Here is a 12,027-nt window from a genome sequence, read left to right as displayed (position 1 = left end):
ATTATTATTAGGAATTATAATGCCATCGCAAACAGAAGAGCCATTCCAAATTCACCACTTGGAAAGACCATATTCATCTAATTAGGAACTTTAGGGCTGTATTTGCACAATGAAAACATATGAAATGCATGAATAAGACCATTAATTATATTTCAGCTTCAGAGAGACTGTAGCAGGAATGAGAACACCAAGGAAAGTGTTAAATTCAAATGAAGGTAATTAAAAATTACAAAGGATTATTTATTTTTATATGTTTTTTAAAAGCTACAGTCTTTCAGTGCCCAGATTCCTCTTGGAATAAAACATTATATTTTCTGTAAGTTTTCTTAGCTCTTTCTAGTCATGATTGCTAATACAGCATAGCAAAGCATCAATTTCCTAAGATCCATTCAATAGAGTGCTTAAAAAGAAAGTTTTCTTTTTTTTTAAGTAGTTGGCTTTTGAATTAAAGACAGTATAATTAACATGTTTTTTTAGGTTAAAATTAGTTCTCTATGTCAAAATATTTCACTAATGTTAGGAAAAGTCTGAACTCTCATTGATGAGGCTATATGTTGGGTTGCTATTATGCAATAGTAGTCAAAGATATTATTTTATTTACCAGCCCAGCTAATGTGCTCTGATGTTGATAACTTGGCTGTGTTATACTTAAGGGTCCTGTTTTGGCTAGCTGTACACTGATAATGTAGACAAGCATCCTTGAGTGATTGTTCAAGTGTTGCTTTTTTTGGTTTACAGGTATACAATCGAGAAGCTCATAAACTGATACTTTGAATAACACTTTCAGAAAGACCTTCTATAATTTGAAGATTAAATGTTGTGCTTTGAGAGACCTGTATTAACCTACCATAAGAGAGCACTTCCCAAATATGTTTGTTAACATGTGAGAGTTGGAACCAAGTCCTGATTAATTGTATACAGCAGATTAGTTATTGATGAAAAGGTAAGGAGGCCAACAGACTAATGTGATCTAAAAGTGTCTGTGTTGTTCAAAGCTCTCTAAAGGAAATATGGAGACTTTTGTATTCTCAGCTTGCTCACATAAAACCCCAAGGTCACACGCCAAATTTTATATTCTAAACCCAAGGACTTTTCTTTTTTCCTTTGCATGTGCCATACTTTCTCTCTCTTAGAATTTTGTGTATGTCCCTCTCCTCTCGTTTTTGGACTAGATAACACTTATTCTTCAGATGCTTGTTGAAGCCAAAATTTCCCAAGGAAGCCTTTCTTGATTCCTCATTGGAAAACAGGTTCCTCTGTTACATGTGTCTAGCCTCTCGTACCTTTCTGGGCTCTTAACAGAGCGATGTTAACAGAGCAATATACAGAGAAGCGAGCAAGTTGGTAATATATATATTCTTTTTGCTAGCCTCCTTCGATTTATCTCAGTGTTCCTTGGAGCTCATAAGTTAGCTGATGGACTTCACGGATGTTAGCAGAGGGTAGTAAAGAGAACAGTAAACTGGGGATCAAGGAGGGACCAGAGGGCTCAGAGGGTACCAGGACTGATGGGATTATATAAGATCATAGGTAATGATTTCCCATGCCCCTATCTAAGAATCTACTCTATGGAAAGAAGAAAGTAGGACTAAAAACCTTGAAATTAATTCAAGGTAAAAAGAAAAACGCTAAGTAAATAATTTACCCAGATATAAGTACTTCACTTTTCTGCATTGGAAAGAATGGAGATTTGATAGAAAAATAAATTTGATCATAGAAAAATGAAGAAAGTTGCATTTCTGCATTCCCCATCGATACTGTCTAAACTTTATATACCTCCAAGACATATTTGTACGATTTTAAGTCAGTGTGTTTCCCTCACTAGCTTGTAAAACTTTATGGGAAAAGAGACTCTATTTTCTTAAAAAAAAAAAGTCATCACCTCTCACCTGCCTTTTTAGCAGAGCAACTTGCATACCATAGGATCTTAATAAATGTTAAACAAATATGCCATAAATATGGGGCAATAATTATTTGAAACTGTTACTATATTTTTCATACTTAAAGTAGGTTTATGGGCTTCATCCTAATTATTTAAAAAATCACACCTAATTAATATTTCCAGGATTTATTCTGGTCTTTGGGATAGAGATGTACATTTACTTTTTTCCATATGTAACTGCTACAATACCAATATTGAAGCATCTATATTTTCCCCACATTAATAAAAATCTATAGAAATTAAATTATATCTGTTATGCATCATACAAAACAGCTAGATGGACATTCATTAAATTTAAAGAGTATTTTGGATATGATTTAGCTTAAATTATGGTCTATATTTATGATTAAAAATTCAGTTTGAAAGAATCAAAAGAAATTTAATGGAGAAACAATAGTGTTTTCAGCAAAAGGTGCTAGAATAGCTGAACATCTGCATGCAAAAAATGAATTAGATATTAGATTTTTCAAAAATGTCAACTCAGATGGTTCACAGATCTAAATGTAAACTGCAAAACTGAATATAGAAGATAGCACAGGAGAAAATCTATAAGACATTGGATTGGGTGATGGCTTTTTAAATATAGCATCTAAAGTATGAGCCATGAAAGAAAACAATGATAAGTTGGATTTCATCAGGATTAAAAATTTCTGCTCTGCACAAGACACTGAGAATGAAAATCCAGATGACAAACTGAGAGAAAATTTTTGCAAAAGACACATCTGATAAAGGATTGCTATCCAAAATATAAAAAGAGCTTTTAAAACTCAACAATAACACAACAAATAACTCAGCTAAAGATGGACAAAGGTTTGAACATATAATTTGCCAAAGAAGATATACAGATGGCAAATAAGCATATGAAAGAATTCTTAGCATCATATATCATCAGGGGATTGCAAATTAACGCAATGACATACAACTACACACCTATTAGAGAGGCGAAAACCCAAAACACTGACAACACCAAATGCTGGGGAGGCTGTGAAAAAACAGGAACTCTCATTCATTGCTGGGAGGTGTGCATAGTGGTATGGCCACATTAGAAGGCAGTTCTCACTTATTTTACAAAGCTGAACATACTCTTACCATACAATCCAGCAGTTCACACTCCTACATACTTACTCAATTGATCTGAAACCTTATGTTCACTCGAAAACCTGCATGCAAATGTTATAGCTGCTGTATTCATAACTGCCCAAACTTGGAAACAACCAAGATGTTCTTCAATAGGTGAATGGGTAAATGATTTGTGGCATAGCCATACAATGGGATATTATTCAGTGATAAATAGAAATAAGCCATAGAAAGACATAGAGGAACTTTATTTTTATTTTTTTTTAATATATGAAATTTATTGTCAAATTGGTTTCCATACAACACCCAGTGCTCATCCCAAAAGGTGCCCTCCTCAATACCCATCACCTGCCCTCCTCTCCCTCCCACCCCCCATCAACCCTCAGTTTGTTCTCAGTTTTTAACAGTCTCTTATGCTTTGGCTCTCTCCCACTCTAACCTTTTTTTTTTTTTTTCCTTCCCCTCCCCCATGGGTTCCTGTTAAGTTTCTCAGGATCCACATAAGAGTGAAACCATATGGTATCTGTCTTTCTCTGTATGGCTTATTTCACTTAGCATCACACTCTCCAGTTCCATCCACGTTGATACAAAGGGCCATATTTCGTTCTTTCTCATTGCCCTGTAGTACTCCATTGTGTATATAAACCACAATTGAGGAACTTTAAATGTATCTTGCTAAGTGAAGAAAATTAAATCTGAAAAAGCTACATGCTGTATGAATCCAACTATATGACTTCTGGAAAAGAAAATGCTTCGGAGACAGTAAAAAGAGCAGGGCTTGCCAGGAGTTAGAGAAGAGTGAGAGAGGGATAAATAGGTAAAGCTCAGGGGATTTTTATGGTGGTGAAAATAGTCTTCATGATATGTAGTGCTCAGTAGATACCATGGTACCGTTGTCAAAATCCATAAAATGTACCACAGAAAAAGCAAACCCTGTTGCAAACTATGGATTTTGGGGAATAATAATGTATCAATATTGGTTCATAAATTGTAACACATGTAGCACACCAATAAAAGATGCCAAAAATAGGGGAAAGTGTGCCAGGGGGAGGGGCGAGGGGACGGAAACATGGGGTATTTATGGATGCTGCAGTTTTTGCTTAATTTTTCTACAAACCTAAAAATGCTTTAAAAAATGAACTGATTTTTATAATTCATTTTGAGGAATCTGAGTGAGAGATGAACCTCTTAGGAAGATAAGCACAACGGATTCTATGGTCTACATCCCTTTCTTCTACCCTTGGGTAAGTCATTTCATCACTTTTTCCTTAGCTTTCTACATGCAAAATGAGGAAATAATAATACCTACCACATAAATGTGTTGAGGATTCCGACAGTGCTGGTACATAGTTCATTATTTTCTGTACAATCATCATCCATGAGATCGATGGAAAGCGAAGTAGAACAAGAGGGTAGTGTGACTTTTAGAGGAAACATGTCTTAATATGAATCCTATGGCCAGAAGGTACAATCGTGGTCTCAGAACGAGGTCCCACATTGAAAGTCACAAGAGCAATTGTTGGCAAGCATTGCTCTATAATTGGTTAATTTCTCACATGGACATATCTATTTTATGTTGTCTATGTGATGCCTATAAAGACTATTGCCTCGTTCATCAGTTTAGGGAAGATCGTGAAGACATAGTAATTACTAGAATGTATTCAGTACTTTTTTGTTTGCCAGGCACTGTTGTAAGAGTTTTGCATATTGCTTAATTTGTACATAAAAATTAGGTAAGTACTGCTATTCTCACTTTACAAATGAGGTGACTGAGGTTAACTGATTTCACTTGCTGGTGGTCACACAGCAAATAAGTAAAAACTGCAGTTTGAAACTAAGTCACCTGATTCTAAAATCTGAATTCTTCATCACCATATTATGGTGTCACCTTTGTAATATATACATTCTATATATGCATTTGCTGTGTGTTTGTTTCTTGTTCTAGAATTGGATTTTAACCTGGTTCCACAACTTATTAATTTTATGTCCTTAAGCAATTTTATTGGCCTCCATGGGGATAATGATAACAACAACATAGGGTAATGGAAGGATTAAGTGGCCAGATACAAGTACTGTACAAGTACAAAACAAGTACTGTTTTGAAAAGTACTGGGGACAGAGAAAGCACTTAATACATGTTGTCTTTGTTATATTTTCATTATTGCTTAATGATTTTGTTATATCAATCCATCTTTATTACTGACTATGCCGATAGCAACCTTTAAAAATTTTATATCTTTACTGTATATATATTAAAATATTTTGTAGAGATACACAATATTTGAAAGTGTCTTATAGCCATTAGCAATCTCTATTTCACAATGTAAAGGGATCTATGGTCATTAACAAAATGGTTTTGAGTAGAGGAGTTCTATCATCACAGAAGACTAAGTGGTAACAGAATTTGGCACAGTGCCTTGTCCATAGTAGGCTCTCAATAAATATTTGATAAACTAATGAATAAATAGCACTTATTCCAATAGTGCCTTACTAGAGAACAAACAGAGGAAATGACAATGTTAGCTCTAATACCATGGTTAACCACGAGCACAGAAGGAAACTCAGCCCAACTGAACAAACACAATATACTTAAAACTAAAACACTTAGTAATGCCATAAATCTTGCAGGGATCCAAAGAAATCCCTAGGAAAAAATAATGGAAGAGTCACAGAGAAGTTAAGACTTAAGATCTGACAGGTTAATAGATTTTATTTACTGGGGGAAAAGGCACCCCACTCATTAAACCACATGTATAACAAATGAAAACATTACCTCCTAGTGTTAGGATTGGTATGGGGAGTAATTATTAAATATACTTTTCCTACATTATGACCTATGCAGTATATTATGTATATTTCATGTAGATTTATATAAATTCATATGTATCTGATAGTTTTGCTCACCCATTGCCGCAATAATGCTGCCTAGCAAACCATTGCAAAATTTAGCGGCTTAAACAACACACTTTTATTCTTATGCTCACCTGACTGTAGGCCAGTTATGGTTCAGCCAATCTAAGATACATTCTGTCGGGTGTCTCTACTTCATGGTGTGAGTAAACTAGGTTTAACCCCATGGTATGGGTTGGGTTCAGACCCACTATGATTTTCTCACATCCACCCTAGCCCAGTGAGGCAAATTCTTCTTACAGTGAGTGGCAGGAAGTCAAGAGGCCAATCTGAAGGCCTCTACTTCTGTCATATCCAAGAACTGTCCTTTGGCCAAAGCAAGTCACCTACAGTGGTGTATCAAAATGTCCTCACTCACCCCAGTGCACCACAGCAGGAATGTACTTCCATGCAAGGAACCGTAAGCGTGCCTATATTGTCAATTTGAAGAAGGAAATAGAAACAAACTTTGTCAGTCTTCCTTAGAAAACAATGATAGACTCTGAGTCAGTAATAAGCAAAACAGGTAGACATTTGGGTAAGAGAATATAGAGGGTATAGAAAAATTTGAGACCGAGAAGTAGGGGGAAGGTGTGACTATAGAAAGCACATTTGGGGCACTGCCTGCTCTTGGAGTGGAAACACAGAAGAATTGAAACAAGAATCCAGAGTCAAGCAAAGAAAACCTGGACTAACAAATAGGCTCCAAAGTCAGGAGCCAGCAAACAAAATTCAGACCTTGAGTCTCCCTAAACTGAAATGTGCATGCCTTCTATTAAATTATACTTATCTACATGAACATAGTTTGTAACAACAAACATCATTGCTTCTTGCTTTGTAATACATGTAATTTTATTTCATGCAGTTGGTAAAATTCTAAGATGGCCAACACCTATTTATAATATTCTCTCTTTGCATGTAGTGGAACCTGTAACTTGCATCTAACCAATAGAACATGGCAAATATGAAGGGATTGATGATGTAATTAAAATCAAACTAAACAGTTTAATCAAAAGGGAGATTATTCTGGGTGGGCCTGTCATAACCAGATGAGCTCTTTTTTTTTTTTTTTTTTTAAGTTTATCTGTTTTGAGAGAGTGAGAACTAGCAGTGGGGAGGGGAATACAGAAAGGGAGAGGGACAGAGAATCTGAAGTGGTCTCTGTGCTGACAGCAGAGAGTCTGAGGTAGGGCTCAAACTCCTGAATTGTGAGATCATGACCCGAGCCAAAGTTGGATGCTTAATGACTGAGCCACACAGGCACCCCAGATGAACTCTTTTTATAGAGGGTCTAAAGCTCAGAGTTAAAGCAAAGCACCAGATAGTGTTTCTCTCTCTCTCTAGTGTCTTCCTCTCTCTTTCCTTGTGTGTGTGTGTGTGTGTGTGTGTGTGTGTGTGTGTGTGTGTGTGTGTGTTTTGTTGCTGGCTTTGAGGAAGCAATATGCAATGAGGTCCTACCTCTGCAATTAAATAAATTCTGCCAACAACATGAGGGCGCTTGGACAGAGATTCTGCCCTCACTCTGCTTCCAGATGAGAACCCAGCCTGCCTGACACCTTCAATGCAGACTTGCCAAGGGCCTGAGCAGAGGACCTGGCCAGGCTGTGATCCTGACTCATAACACTATGAGTAAATCTATGTATTGCTTTATGCCAAAAGCTATTTGAATACAATGCAATAAAAATTATTTTCATGTACATCAGAAATATTGAGAGGAAAAAGTTGAAAGGTTAAATATTGGTGTGTTTCCCCCACCTCATAAACTTGAAATATCATATCCCTGGTTAGATTTCCTGGGAAGCAGATTCTGAGATTAAATGGATAAAGTGGATGCAGAAAGATAGAGTATTCTTGGGACCAACACTTGGGGGAGAAGGAAGGAAATCAAGCTGGACAGAGCAGAATGGGAAGTTTTACTCAATGCAATCTCCACAGAAACCTCAGCTGGTCCCCGTGGTAGCTCTGAAGTTGAGGCAACTCTTTAGAGACAGCCTGAGCTGGTGCCAAGGGTCCCACCCCTACAGAGACCATTCATGGGATGATGGCTGCACAGGGAAGGGGCAATTCCCAGCAAAAGCTATCCGCTGAGGGCTGACATCTGGCAGCAAATACAGTAGTTGACAGAAATGACCATCAGTCCTAAAAGGGACAGGAAGGACCGTGACCACATTTGTGATATATCATTTAACATTTGATCATAGTTGAGGCTAGCTACATTAAGCTGGGAATCAGGAGCACAAAGTAAATCAGGCGTCCTTTTCTTACTTTCTAAAGCAAGAACAAAATCGCTTTATTTTTCTGCTCTTTTCCTTCATTTTTCCCATCAATAAAATGAACATAGCAGGAGCAATATGACCCTGAAAACAAACTGGGTATGTTTCTTGTATTTAAAAAAGAAAAAAAAAAAAAAAAGAGAAATGCTCACAAACCAGAAGACTCTACCAGTCTTCGGAAAAGATACAGTAGCTACAAATTATGCTGAAATTAATAGTTACAAATTGCTATCAAAATAATATATTTTAAGACAGTGGGCTTAACTTCTTAGAAACTTACTTGCAATTAGGAATTAAATCCTTTGTGACTTTGTAACATTGGGATTTCAGCAAAACCCTGGACAGTCTTGTGTTTCTGAATACCTTTATTGATCCCTGGACCTTGAATAAAAGAAAATTCAGGGACAGCCATGAAATTTTCAGTGTGGCAGTCGCAGTGCAAGTGATTAAGAGCCTTGTCTTTCACCTTAAGTGTTACAGTTCTGCCCTGAGAGGTTTAACACCTCACCTCAAGACTCAGTCAAGTCCCGAGTGCCTGTGAATAGACACCACAAACACACCTCCAAATTTAACAAAGGAAAAAAAAAGGAGTAAAATGAGGGACAGGGAGAAGGCTATAAGAATCTTTTAAGTTAAGATTAAAGAACAAGGAAAGTCTTAATGAAATTATTTGAAAGGCCATTAGGGAAAGAAACAAAACAAAACACGACTCTCCTGTGACTAAAGATCTGGCCGCCAAAGGAGAGCTCAATTGTGTCCAGATAAAGTACTATCATCCTTTACCTTAATGAACTCTGTACTGACAAGTCTTTTATGACAAATTTTGTGCTCTAGCAGCAACTTCAAATCTATATGAGATTTGGAGCTCCATTTAGAGCCATATCTGGCCCTGTCATGCTTGTGTGACAAGTTCTCTCAGCCCTCATCTGGGTCACTAAATGGAGATCCCATGATAGAGAAAACCGACATCCCATCCATCTTGCTTTGCATGAGTGCGCCTCTGTCAGCGAAACTACATAACAATGTTAGTTTTATATACTCTCCAGAAATGCAGCCATGAATTGGCTTCCAATAGCCCAAACAGAAGAAGAATCTTGCAAGCATCAGTTTAGAAGAGGGTTGTTCCCCTTAACCTAAAAAAAAAAAAAAAAAAGCTAGCAATCACTCAAACCCTATACCATACAGTATTTTAAACCTTTTGTATACCACTCCTTTTTTTTTTTTAACGGAAAGATTAATAGCTCTCCCTTGTTTGAAACAAGGTGAAGACATACCATGTAAAAAAGAAAATTATTCAAGAGTAGACAGCGAAAACAGTTTATCATATAGCCAATTACATTTTTATTAACATTTCACTTCAGTAATTTGCCCTAAGGAAAAAAAAATGCCCATGGTCGAAATGGAAAAGATTTCATCTTAGAGTCATGGCTGTCTTTGTGCAAATAGGTTTTTTTCTAGTTTTTTTCTTAGTTTTTATTTGTAACATGGATGATTTGATTTTCCTTAAAGCAATGTGTAAAAAATAAAACAAATCCCCGCAACCTCAGTGCTTTCCTAGAAGACCTGAAACACCTCACCATAAGTGAAAAAGTTGAATCTCTAGAACTCTGTAAAACACTCTAAGGTTTTTAATAAAGGTTATATTGCCCTAAGTAATTCTTAAATGATACGTAAATCAAGTTAAAGGTGGCATTGTCATCTGTACAACAAAAGTGGCTCATGCACGTGATTGAACAAAAGACACTGCAAAGATCACAACGTCTTATGTGTTACTTCATCATTATGGTGCATAAGGGAAGTACGAAGGAAACCACATAGGACCTTATGAAGCCTAGAAGTGATAAACAGATTATAACATAGGTCTTTTCAACTGTAAATGATTATTGCAGATGAGTTTAGAATGGATTGTAAAGTTACTGGCCTCAAATAGCAATAGAAAGAATAATAATTGAAAAGGATAGAATGACAAGCTGTACTTTACTATTACCAAAAAATAAAAAATGTAACCACTGTATTAAAAAGGACAGGGTTGCAATGCCTAAGACTTTGAAATGCCTTTTAGGAGTAATATCTTTTCCCCCAAGATTTTCTCCAACATACATTTTGTTATAATTCTTCCTGACCTTTTGCTCATCGAGATGCTGGTATCTGCAGAGGAAATTTCATAGAAAGTATCCCCTTGAAATGAAGGAACAACTTACTTTTGCCCTTCACTGATATAAACTATATTGAAAACAATTTTATGTTGCTCAGCAACATTTGATATACCAAAATAAAACCCCACCCTTCACCTGACTCTTAAAAGCAACAAAATTGAATTTCTTAACATGGCTTCTGATATCTATTTAGTTTAGATTAAATGTAGGTTAAAGTGTAACCTTCCTATAATCTGATCACAGGTTCCAACAAATAGGCTAGCTAGGGGCAGGACATGAAATAGAAAATTCCAAATTGTTCCAAGTGTGTTCATATATAGACTGTGAAACAGAATGTCCCCAGTGGCTTCCAGTGCCAGCCTTGCATCTTCCAAAAGATGTGGTATCTCTGAGTGAACTCCCTCTGAACTCCACTTGTCAAAGTAATGGTGAAATAACATCACGTAAACAAAGCAAAACAAGAGGCTGGTTTGCTGCTATTGTTAGCATCATTAAAAATTAAGTATGGCTGATTTAGAGCAAATACTTAATGCTGACGATTCCGTTATGTGCAATGGTTTTCCTCTACCATGTAGAGTTGTTTTTAAAAATATTTTGCAAGTGGTAAGATCTGTCCTTTGATAAAGCATATTTTATTTCCTTGGTCCTTTTGTCATATTTTTGTTTGACCTTACATTAGAGCACAACAACATATAATCTCTTATAAAATACAAAAGTTAATATAATTTCTCTTTTATTTTTTTATATTTTTAAAATGTTTATTTATTTATTTTGAGAAAGCGAGAGCAGGGGAGGAGCAGAGAGTGAGGGAGAGAGAGAGAGAATCCCGAGCAGGCTCCACACTGTCAGCATAGAGTCTGACACCAGGCTCGATCCCACAAACCACGAGATCATGACCTGAGCCAAAATCAAGAGTCTGATGCTTAACCGACTGAGCCACCCAGGCACTCCACATTATTTCTTTTAAAAATATCTCTTAGGAGTTACAAATGTCTTAAAAGTGCTTAGGTATATATTAAATGCACAAAACTTCTAATTAGATTCTGAGAAATCAAGAAAATCGTAGATGTACCTTAAATGTTGAAACTGGTTTTCCATGTAGATCTGTAAGAGAGCATATTGAAAAACCTGAAAAAGTTTCTCTCACAGAGGTTTTTTGTTTTTTTTGTTTTTTTTTTTTTGAAGGTCCTCTCGCTTATGATGTGATTTGCAATACCCAGGTACATAGCCCTGTTACTGGTGCTCTTTTCTGAAGAAAAATTAAACTTAGTCAGCTCTGACAAATTAGAACGGGTGTTCCATGTCAAGTTTTATGTGTTCTACTCTAACGCCATTAAAAATGGATAGTTTATTCCTACCCTGCTATAAATATCAGTAAAGTTGAAATACTCGAATCCTAGAGGCATTTGCATTTTGACAATTTTAAAACAGCCTACAGTCAGTGGGATGAAAGCAAAGTTGTGAAACTTGAGGAGTTTATAAGATCACTGTCAAATTTGGGGTAATTCAGCAGCTTCCCAACAACTATATGTGTAGTCACATGATTGGCCGTTCTTGTGTTCCTTTGGCCTGGTAAGGGAGATCTCTCACAGATTTTAGAAGTGATGGATATAGAATTTAACACTTACTAAAGTGATGATAGATTACATATGTTTTCTCTTAGAACATCATTTGTCAACTGAATATATGT

At 36.3% G+C, this 12,027-nt stretch overlaps 1 long non-coding RNA gene across 1 annotated transcript in view; it reads left to right on the top strand.

Moving 5' to 3' along the window:
• Window positions 1-7,080, top strand: part of LOC123384353 — a 936,858-nt gene extending 929,778 nt beyond the window's left edge. The window contains exons 9-10 of the long non-coding RNA XR_006595332.1: window positions 739-943; window positions 4,184-7,080. This is a non-coding gene — a long non-coding RNA (uncharacterized LOC123384353). The remainder of the gene's footprint in view (window positions 1-738; window positions 944-4,183) is intronic.
• The last annotated feature ends 4,947 nt before the right edge of the window (window positions 7,081-12,027 follow it).

This window comes from Felis catus, chromosome A1 (assembly GCF_018350175.1).
Source record: "Felis catus isolate Fca126 chromosome A1, F.catus_Fca126_mat1.0, whole genome shotgun sequence".
Classification (NCBI taxonomy): domain Eukaryota; kingdom Metazoa; phylum Chordata; class Mammalia; order Carnivora; family Felidae; genus Felis; species Felis catus.
Note: the sequence above shows the minus strand (reverse complement) of the source record. Positions and strands in the feature narration are given on the sequence as shown.